Source organism: Ipomoea nil, unplaced genomic scaffold, assembly GCF_001879475.1.
Source record: "Ipomoea nil cultivar Tokyo-kokei standard unplaced genomic scaffold, Asagao_1.1 scaffold3056, whole genome shotgun sequence".
NCBI classification, from domain to species: Eukaryota; Viridiplantae; Streptophyta; class Magnoliopsida; order Solanales; family Convolvulaceae; genus Ipomoea; species Ipomoea nil.
In genome coordinates, this window is record NW_017619484.1 from 2,346,128 (window position 1) to 2,358,735 (window position 12,608).

General features: G+C 27.9%; 1 long non-coding RNA gene across 1 annotated transcript in view; it reads left to right on the forward strand.

Annotated features, from left to right (window-relative positions):
* The window catches only part of LOC109164156, a 19,455-nt gene continuing 6,847 nt past the window's right edge, over positions 1 to 12,608 (forward strand). Inside the window, exons 1-2 of the long non-coding RNA XR_002051394.1 lie at positions 1 to 12; positions 9,286 to 9,291. This is a non-coding gene — a long non-coding RNA (uncharacterized LOC109164156). The remainder of the gene's footprint in view (positions 13 to 9,285; positions 9,292 to 12,608) is intronic.

The window sequence follows — 12,608 nt, forward strand, 5'->3', positions numbered from 1 at the left end:
TGCCTGAGATTTGTACTTAATGTGCGTGAATGTGTAAAATGCAGCAGAAAATATTGATGTCAGCTTCTTCCCCATCCCCAGTAGCCATTTGCCCCTCCTTGATGATGATGATGCAGAGGCGAGCTATGGAGGTTAAGAATTATGGGAATAATACAACAGAAATCCACACTTTGCTGCTGTGAAAATTTTACTGAGCGTGCGTTATTTATATAAACATTCAACTGCATTGAAGGTAGCTGATAACCCAGAATCCATGGCCAAATTGAAGGAAGAAGTAACAAGAAGCTTGGGCGTTAATGTACGTGAGTTTCTGTTCTGCTTCCTTCTGAGCTCGTAATTCTGAAATACGCACGCACATTAAGCACAAATCTCACGCACATTAAACACAATACTCAGGCACATTAAGTACAAAACTCACGTATATTAACATGACGCACATTAAGTACAAATCTCAGGCACATTGAGTACAAATCTCACGCACATTAAGTATAAACCTCACGCACATTAATCCACCGCACATCCGCACGGGAAGCAACAAATGCACCTGATCCCTTCCCTATATATATATATATATATATATATATATATATATATATATATATATATATATATAAACTAATGAATTAAATATTATCGTGTAGCGTACAAGTGCAGGCGTATCTATGAAAAGAAATTCCTGAAGAGTCGAGATTGTTATGCAAAGATCCCTGAAATTTTGAGGGGGCGGGGTGTGAATCTGGACACCAAAAACAAAAATAAAAAATTCCCAATATTGTTTCCTTGGCATAGAAGGCGTCAGGTGCCAAATTCAATCTCTAAAAAGAGTAGTTTACACGAAATTCTCTGTGAAGAAAACAGTGGACTTTACAATAATGTTTATCACATCCAACTAAACTTACATTACACACTTCTTACCTAACATTTATCTCTTATTTTGCTAATAATTTATATGTAGTTTTTGGTATCAATTTCCAAAAGTTTCTTATCTTTTCATTATTTGAATTTTTTTATTTGTTTTTAACAATTCGCCGTGTGTGGAAACACATCTTGTAAATTTTGAGCAGGACTCAAATCTCAAAAACAGGTTTTGCAAAATTTATTACTCTGTACTATTTGACTAAAAGTAATATTGATAAGTAATAACTAATATTTTTTTTAATTAAAAACTATTATCAAGAAATAATATATTTTTTTGAAATACTCATAATTTTTTACATTATAGGATTTGTTCTATACTGTTTCAAACATTTACCGTCCAAAGAATGTAAACCCCACCACCACCGGAATTCAAACATATGACCACTCATTTGTAATGGTAACCGAGATGTCATCACATACACTATATATTAGTTGGCAAAAAATAGTGTATATATATATATATATATATATATATATATATATATATATATATATATATATATATATATATATATATATATATATATATATATATATATATATAGGGTTGCATTCAAATACAAACACCCTTAAAATACAAACTTCCCTTAAAATACAAACTTGAACTCGTGCACACATTAACATACTTACATGCACACAGGGCGCACTGCCAACAAATTTTGGGATTAGGTCGTGCACACATTAACATACTTACATGCACACAGCGTGCAGGAAGAAAAATCACAATCATCCATCAAAGCTCGTGCACACATTAACATACTTGCATGCGCACAGCGCGTAGGAGGAAAAATATCACAATCATCTATCAAAGTCCGTGCACACATTAACATACTTATATGCACACTGGGCACACTGTCAACAATATCTGAATTAGCTCGTGCACACATTAACATACTTACATTCACACAGTTTGTATTTTAAGGGAGGTTTGTATTTTAAGGGGGGTTTGTATTTAAAAATAATCCTATATATATATATATATATATATATATATATATATATATATATATATATATATATATATATATATATATATATATAATAGATTTAAAGTAAGAATTATTATTTATCAACAAAAAAGCTAATAATTTAAAACTTATTACTATTTCTTTTTAATTCAAAAGTAAATACTTGTCAAGAAGAATCACACAACAAATTTAAATGAAAAATAATCAGTTTCCAATCAAAATGTCTAAAAACTATTATTTTTTATTTAAAAAATAGACACTTATCAAATAAAACACATACATTTAAAGTAAAAACTTATTAAAAAATATACACTTGTCAAATAACAACACATACATTTAAAGTAAAAACTTATCAATCAAAAAGTAATACTTTTAAATTAAAACTTATCACTCTTATTTCAAAAGATTATACTTTTGAAAACTATACATGTTTTTATTTTTTAAAGCCCAAACCCAATTTTAAATCTGTTTCACATAACTTTGTTTTAATTACTAATAAATGGAATGTGTTAAAACTTAATTAATGTGAACCAAGATTTTTTCATCAACATTTTTATCGTCTAATTAATATGTCTTTACATACTTGATTCACAATATAATGAAGCCAATTGCCAAGCACCTTGTGCTTAGATGACACCTCTGTGGTTCTCTTGATAAAAGGTCACATGATCAAACCCCGGTGATAGGATATTAATTCTTTGGACTGCAGTACTTTTGAGAAAGTATAAAACATATATTACCTTCTAATATAGTCAATAGTATTTAAAATATATATATATATATATATATATATATATATATATATATAATGAAGCCAATTACTTCACACATACTCCGTAACTATTTTGTACAAAACAATTGTGATGCACATCGTGTGCCACATCATTAGGAAAATATATGATAATTTTTTTTACGTGTACAAATAGCACTTTCTACACTTTATTATATATATTTTTTTCTTTTGGTGTATAGAACTTAATAGGTTTATAGAAAAATAAGATTATATATTTGTAAGTTGATAAACTAATGTAATAATTTGTAAATTACGACACATGTGAGGTAAACTGCACTAGTAAAATTCTGTATTATAGGTTAATTGAAAGAATGTTGATAATCATTGAATTCATAATCTAAAAGTATAAGAATCATGTTCACTCACTCGTCTACCTAGAGTATTAATTTTAAATCTTGACACAAACATATGTCAGTTTAAAAAAAATAATAATAATAATAAAGAATGTCGTAATGTGTAAGTTAAAACTTAATTACACTAAAAATGTTAATATTAAAATCTTTTTTTTTTAAAGTTAATATTAAAATCTAATTATAAGAAATTGAAAGTTTAAAATTCTAATTTTACTTTTTTAAATTGATATATCAACATATACTTTCGTTAAAACCAAGTGGCTTGTGGTTCACTGGTATCGGATTGCTTCTTTATGTGGGAGGTTTAGATTTTGAGCCTCAGTGTAGGCATAGATTGTATGGGTATTCCCCTTCCCTTTGTAAAAAAAAAATATACTTTCGTTAAAAGTAAAAAAGAAAAAAAAATAAAACTTTTATTTTGGTGGTGAGGGAAACTTGCAGATCACACACTACTCAGAGTGTGTACATAATAAACTTCCAAAAGATACATTTTATTATTAATGGAATCTAAAAGATGTATGTCAAATCACGTAACTTACTACAGTTAGTCCGAAAAACCGAGCAAGATCAGTGGATCAATTAATAAAAGTTGCTAAATTTTGGGAAGTGACTGAATACATGTTTTGCCAATGCAAACCATGAAACTTAGAATTATAATTGAACTGAATTTATAACTCTAAGAAATTGTGATAAAATCATTATCTAATGGGTCGAAGGATTTATTGACATAAAACTTGCCTGTGGGCTAAAGTTTTAATTCTATTAAATCCAATTAAGAAACCCTTATGATAATATTTTTCACAATTACTAAAGAGCCAGAAGAATCTAGTGACATAAAACTTGCCTGTGGGCTAAAGTTTTACTCAATTAGATCCAACTGAAAAATTTATTTATGACGAAATTAAACCATTATCAAATGAGCTGAAGAATCAAATGACATAAAACTTGCCTGTAGGCTAAAGTTTTATTTCAATAAGATTCATTGCTATCATTATGATAAAAAACTTAAGAGATCATGTTCCTTTTCTTAATCCCTGTGGGCAAATTAAGAAATATGACCTAAATTTACATCATAAAATTAAACTTCATGATAGAATTGGAAATTATTTACAAATAACCATAAAGTAAATAAATTGATTTATTTCTATCGTTACTGATAAAACTACTAAACTACATTCCGATACATAATTGCCTGTGGGCTAAATTATGACCGTAGTCCAGTATTTCATCCTGATTAATTATACAAATATAACGAAATTGCCTGTGGGCTAAATTCCATCATATTACGTACAATTAATCACAAATGATATGTCCAAAACTTTATGTGATCAAAATAAACCGCTTAATATATAATTTTAACAGATTAAGGATGTTGTGGCTACTCCAAAATCAAATTAAAATTATAAGATCACTAGACAATTATCAAATTCTTGCCTAAACTTTATGTGATTAAAACTTAATAATCTTAGGTAGCTGAATATGCTGTAGCATTTCCTTAATTAACCAAGATTGAAAACTCAAGATATTTCAGTAAATTAAAAATGCTTTGGCTATTCTTTAATAAACCGAAATAAAATCACATTGGCAATGAATACTTAAAAATTTGACAAACAGATTATACCAAATTGTGATGGGAAAAACTGAATATACTCAAGGAAAGGTGGTTAGAGACTAAGTCTCACTGAAAACCAATTCCTTAAATAGAGTATCAATTTAAGGAGACTAGTGGCACAAGACGTTCTTAAGTCATGGCCATTAAAAATAGTATGTATCCCCGATTCATATATACTTAATGTATAACTGTTTGGGGGTATGAACCTAAAACTGTAGGGTATACACCAAAAAACTGTATGGTTCACCTATGATTAAAGCTTAAATGGTGAACTAAATTAGCGGACTAAACGTGCTTAAATTCAGGCACTACCGCGACTAAAGTTTATGCATAAGTCCAACTTAAATAGGAACTAATATAATTCCATCTCAAAGTATGCATTGCTAAAGGCATAATAAAATTGCATAATTTAAAACATAATATTATGCTTAGGACAAATATGCATAAAATTAAACATTAAACTCATATACTCCAAAGAAATTGCATAACTTAAAGCAATTTACAATATGAGATTTTAAAGTATAAACTTAATATTCAAACACCGATGAGTCCAAACCAAAAGAGACCCAACATTTTGAATAATAATGTATTGAATATATACTTTAAAAAATTTTTAAACTGTAAGCCCATGGGAAAATGTTTTAATGCATAAAGATCAAATTCATGAGAAATAACTGAATTTACAATTTCAAACAATATCAAACCAAAAGGATATGCTATCATTTGTAAAGCAAAATCTCACAAACCCTAATTGCATAATTAAACTTAATATTATGCACTTAATGTGATCGAATGCATAAAACAATCTAAGGAGTATGAACCAACTAAAGAATATGAATTTAAACAAAATATTCATTGATTCATACTTAACCAAATATGGACAGTCATAATTCAAAGAACTAGATGAATTATGGAATTAATGGCAAAAGTCAAATGCCTAGAAAATATGTTTTTCCAACATTACTAAATTGATTCAAAATCACTCTCCATAACTCAGTTAATAATAATATTATTATTATTAATGGCAAAATTGCAAATAATCAAAATAGCAATAAATAGCCATAATAATATTATCACATTAAGTAGGAGACTAAATATGAAAAAACAATGGTTAAAACCGCTAACATTTATAAACGTTTTCGTATAAAATTTTAAAAACTGGATAAAATTTGAAGTCCGAAAAATATTAATGTCCAGAAAATTATTTTCTGAACTGGAGTATTGTCACATAAATTTATTTGGAAACAGTTCAAGGTGCATAACTGAATACCACAACAATATTAATGTCATCATTAATTAACTAATTATTAATAGCAATAAATAACATTATAATCACTATTAACATTAACAACAACGACAAACTAAATTATGGTAATGCGCCTTCAAATGTTTCCATTTTTCTAAAGATAAAATATGTGACTAGTCCAAATTAGCGATTAACCATAACTGTAGCACTAATTATCAATAATAACCATAAAATATAATTAATGACTAACCTTAATGATGCAAACCGCATCTGCCCATTGCGCTAACAACGATCCAGAATTCTCCCATCTTCACTGTCGGTGTCGCTAGCCTCGATGCAGCGTCCAATGGTACATTTAAAAATTTATTGGTAGGATTTAATTACCAACATTAATATAATAGTCATGTAAAATGAAGTGGTAATCATGCCAATGTACCAAATATAGCAGATTACCATGAAATAATAATTATTATGGAAGGTAATAAAATGAAATTAGTCCCTAAATTTAATAACAGTAATTAATAATGCCAATTAATAATAACTACAATAAAGGCAAAACTGTAATTAAGGGATGCCAAATACTAATCTCAATTTACCACATAATAATTAACCATGACTATTATGATACTTAGGGAGACTGAAGTTAGGTAATAACCAAATTACCATTATATAGACAATATACCAACTATATTGCTTTTGCCATAAAATTAAAGACTTAATATTATTATTAAGGCCCTGAAAAACTATTGATAGATTAAAAATTAATCAACTTAAACAATAGTTTGTAATTCTTAATGGCCAAAATAACAATTAAATCATTAATCCTTAATGTCTCAAAATAGATCAAGACAATAATTATAGCACTTAATTACTCAAATTAGGCTCATAAACCTCAATGGCCTAAGTGAATTATAACATGAATGATAAATGGTCTAGTACTGAAGTAGACCCAAACTTAATATTATTACCAACGATTAATACCAAAATATGGTAGTTAGTAATAATTAAAACTTAATAAACATGTTATAAGGAGCTATAATTATTATTAAAATATCAATCAAAATGGTGGGATCCATACTTTAATGACACAAGATAGGTCCCAAATAGCTTGTTCAAAATAGGTTCTAAAGTTTTTGAGACACATAAACTAAAATGTGCTCAAAATTAAGGAGAAACCAAACAAGCTGCTTTAGTAGGTCATAATACCTAAAATTGACCTAAGGATCCAAAATTGAATGATATTTAATAATGAATTTATGAATTAATAATATGCTATATCCAATCTTAACGCATGCTTTTATAAATGTATAATTATAATAATAAAATAATTATTTAATAAATATACGTAGCATGCTTGGATTTGCATATTAATGTATTATTAACCCATATATCCTAAGTAAATTGCAATACTTCAAGGCAATTTAATATAAACCTCAACATTAAATTAAAATTCAAATAGCAAATTTAAAACTTAATATTTGCCCAAAATTGAATGATAATTTAATTATGAATCTAATGCCAAAATTAAATGAAAACTAAAGGGCATTAAAATTTCAAATTAAGCAATTACTATATATTTACCATTTGCCAAAATAATTTACAATATTAATTAAGATAATATTAATATGGCAATATTAAACCAAATAATCACCATTACCAAAATTAATATATATATATATATATATATATATATATATATATATATATATATATATATATATATATATATATATAAATATATAATTATTAAATTAGGCAAATATTAATATATGGTAAAATAAAGGTAATTGCATTTGAATAGGAAATTAAGAGTACCAGAAGATTGCAATCATATTCTAGCTCTGTTCCGTTTTCTCCGGCCTCTTGGTGAAAAACAGAAAATAATAAATCTAGCAATGTTAATTTCCAAAATTCACGACATATAATCTCAGAACCCAAAAGAAATTAAAATCGTGTTTATTAATGCTGGAAATAATTTTCAACCGTCCAAAATCATATACAAAATAGAATGTATATGAAAATTAACTTAATATTGTTTTATCTGTAGATGCCGATTACTTCCCAGTAGCAGCCCCGGAGAAACAATAAATCGGAGACTTAAAACGGATAATAAATCCAAAAATTCAGGCAAGCAGTAGGCAATTTTAGATTCAATAATTTTGAAAAAACAAAACAAAATTAATGCTTAAGGTTGAAAAACAATTTCAACGTCCCTTACATAATTCTTCTGAAATATACACAAATTATTATATCAAAAACCAAATAGATATATGCATATTTCGAAGAATTAATATATACAGAATATATACCAAAACTCAATGTATATAAAACAAATTAATTGTTGATTTTAGGCATAATAATCAACCAGGCAGAGATTATAAAAGGCTCTAATACCAAATGTTAGATATACAATAGTCTAACTATAATGAATAATAGTATACGAGAAACCTGACCTCGTATGACAGCGGAAGCGTAGCCATGTAGATCTCCAGCCATAGTTGATGTTCCTGTTGTGTTGCCTCTTAACGGTAGACCGTCAGCCATGTTTTGCCTCAGACCTGACTCAGAACCCTAGATGGCGTATTGGTGTCTACTGAGCGGTCTGAGTACCGTAACTGAATGTGCTATCTAATCCATAATCCTGTATCCCATCAATCCAGGTTATATTAGGCACAGAGTTTGGTTGACTAACAACTACTAGTTATTAAGTCCAACCAGACCACTTAATAAGCCTAGTCAACTTGCACCACTTAATTAAGGCCCTAATATATAATATATAATATATATTATTAGGGAAAATCTTACAGTAATGTGTAAGTTAAAACTTAATTACACTAAAAATGTTAATATTAAAATCTTTTTTTTTTTAAAGTTAATATTAAAATCTAATTATAAGAAATTGAAAGTTTAAAATTCTAATTTTACTTTTTTTAAATTGATATATCAACATATACTTTCGTTAAAAGTAAAAAAGAAAAAAAAATAAAACTTTTATTTTGGTGGTGAGGGAAACTTGCAGATCACACACTACTCAGAGTGTGTACATAATAAACTTCCACTTTTATATAAGTAAACATATTTGGTCATTGCATTCAAAAAAAAAAAAAAAACATTTTGAGTTTTATTTATATATACTCTCAAATTTTATTCCCTAATGTAACAAACAAATATAGGCTATTATCATCATGTAAGTCTCCAAAAAAGTGTTCATATAAAAAATTTGAAAATGAGAGTAAAAAAATATAAGAGTCTACATAATATTTTCTTATCAAATATGCTCTATGGAGCACATTGCAGCAAACCACACGAAAAAAAATAAAATAAAATTTCACTGACTTATAAAGAATATAATATATACTATTTTGTAAAGAATTATGAGTTAAAAAAAAAAAAAGTTAATAGTAAAAAGTAGTGCAGATGTATTCTTATTTATCTGCAAGTTTTAAACACATTTTTTGAATGGCTGTACTGTTGAACAACAATGCTACTCCGATCCGTATTATATTTGTCTTCCCATCAAAGACCTATGTACGAACGGATAAGGTTTTGTGACATTAACGATAAATTAAAGCGGCAGTCAGCTATGATTATGGAAATTCGCGATTTGACAATCTTTTTGATAGTGATTTTAGGATAGAAAAATATAATAAAATTATATTAATATATTATTCAATTATAAACTAATACCCAATATGGAAATTAAAATAAGTAAATAATTAATATAACTTTTAAATATAAAAGTTAATTAATATAAATTAAAATTGATTATTTTCAATATAGAATTAGGTTCTGGTGCGATTGGTGCGCCTAGGTGCAGTTGTGCGATTAAATCTGGGTCATTGATCTTGCTTAAATCAACATTCAAGAATACCAAAATTAAAAAAAAAAAAATCGTGGTGGCAATTTGGTAATTTTTGAATCTAGATCAAATTTAAGATGTGTGGGTTTTGTGCTTAAAGTGCGTGGGTTTTGTGCTTAAGGTGCATGAGATTTGTACTTAAAGTATGTGGGTTTTGTGCTTAAGGGCCGTGGGTTGTTGTGCTTAATGTGAGTAGTTGTTGAAAATTAAGGTGCGTGAGTTTTGTGCTTAAGGTGCGTGGATTCTGTGCTTAATGTGAGTAGTCGTTGAAACTTAAGGATTGTGGTTTTTCTTCTTAAGTTGTGTTGTTTTCCTTCTTAAGGTACGTGATTTGTATGTTTAAGGTACGTCAGTTAATTATGTGAAACTTAAGGTGAACCATTTTAAAAGCTTAGGAGCGTGATTTGTGTTCTTAAGGTGCTTTGTTGTGTGCTTAAGGTGCGTAGTTTGTGTACTTAAGGTGAGTGATTGTGTTCTTAAGGTGCTTTGTTTGTGTGCTTAAGGTGCGTGGGTTGCATGTGTACTTAAGATGCGACAGGTTAATGCTTAAGGTGCATCAACCGCACGGGTGAAAGTAGTGGTAAATATGAGTATTGTTAGAGATAGTTAAGATCAAAAATTGAAATCATGTCCTAACAATTTTCATATTAAAATAAATTAAATATTTTAATGTGATTTTAATAATCATTGATTAGTTTCTAAAACTTAAACTTATTTTTTTATTGAAAGATGACATGCTTATAATAGATTTACTAATGTTGTCCATAAGTAATTAAAGAGTTATGCAATGAAGTTATAAAGCAAAAATTTATATATATATTTTTTGTATATTATTAAGACATCAATTGTTGTTACGTTATATGTGAACTCTTCTTGTTACAAATTTTCATTGATATTTTGAAATATTAATTTTTTTTCTTTATAAGATTGATTATATAATGAAAATTTTTCATTTAAATTGTTAAACTGCAGAGAAATTTTTTTCGGCCAAACATAATATATTAACATGTAATAAAATGTATATTTTATGTGAAAAAATTTGAAAAAATGTGCTATAATGAATAATGTTTGATTTGAGTAAAAAGAAATTAATGTATTCTTAGGATGCTCACCTCTAGCATGACATTCATATTTTGTTAGGGTGATGATTCAAAAAATAATATCTTTCACATTTTTAATGATTAAAAGAAACAAATAAATTAAGAATATTATTATATTTTAATTTTTACCACAAAATGAGAAAATAATTGCAAAAAGAATATACAAAAAAAAAAAAAAAAAAAAAAAGAAAAAAGAAATATCAGGAATTCCTTTTGTGTACACTAATTTAATTGTTATAATAATAATAATAATAATATAAAAATAAAATTCCCATTATTATTATTAATTTATTATTATTATTATTATTATTATTATTATTATTATTATTAAAAGTTGAAAAATATTTTGTAATAAGTTAAGTCAAGAATAATAATAAATTAAAGGAATATTTTGTTATCAAAGTTTGTACATAAATGAAAAAATTAAAAAGAAAAAATGTTAAATTTAAAAACATTTTATCATTATATATAAGGAAAAATCAAAATATACAAGTTCAATAATATACATATTACATCAACACATTTTATGCTCCTATTAGAACATTAACTCAACATTATTGGATTAATGACCTATTGGCATCTCACTTATCATTTAATCATTTATCAATACACTACGTCTCTTCTCATAGGGCGTACCCTTGCACTCTAAGTTCAATATATGCTATTAAGATTACTACAAGTCATATAACTAGATAATATGCTATTCAATTAGTATTTTTAACTATAAAAAAAAAAAAACAATTAAAATCTTAATAAAGTTTGACCCATTGATTGAAAGGTATGAAGTGAGTAACATTTTTCAAGTCTCACTGTCACTCTCAAAACTCCCATAAGAAAAACTATACCATTGGCAGAGTGTAGAAAACGAATAAAAATCAACATAACTCCATAGAACATATATGGGTTGTGTTTGCAAGTTGGGGACTGTTGGAAATAGCATTCAAATAAGTGGAGTTGCCTTTACTTCTTGTTTCACATTTCTTAGAGTGTTTTTTCCACCTTTTAAATACTAATACTTTTACTCTTCTTAAAGTATTGTGGAGAGGAAGGAAAAGGAGAACCCAGAAGCACGTGTTGCCATAATATCCACTTGGGTTGCACGCGCGGTGTGGTGAGGTTATCTTTCCTCGACTTTTTCGCCACTAAACAGAAGAGTTGAGTATTTCAGAAGTTATAAATACCTAGCATCCCCTTCTCTCGTCTGAGCTTACAGCCAAGTTCGACTACGATTAATTGTTTCGGTTAGTCGTAGCATATATGTGTGCAACCAGTCAGAAGCGTACCAGATATAAAGACCGCACATTTTCCGAAAATCACTTTTAAGGTAGTGTTCTATACACTGCATGACACATATTTCCTCTTTCTTTCCTCCCATAAATCCAGCCTACATAAAAAGTAGTACGCACTACGACATTTTCTACTCAAATTTCCAACAGTTAAAAGCAATATATCCATAAAATGTCGACCTTTGTCTCCAAACCTGCATCTGAACTTGCCAAACTCGAACCACTTAACGGTTTCAATTACCGTCGGTGGTCCATCAAGATGATGAGTTACTTCGAAGCTGTACATTTTGGTTGTTGACCCTCTCAGCCCTATGGTCTTGTATGGCAAATTATGCTGTGCATCCGTATGCACCATGCATGGTGCATACGGATGCAAAAACGACGTCGTTTTGCATCAAAACGCGCATCCTACTTTAAAAAAAAAAAATCAGTTTCGATTCCCAGCAACAACATTATGTTGTTCATTTTTTAGT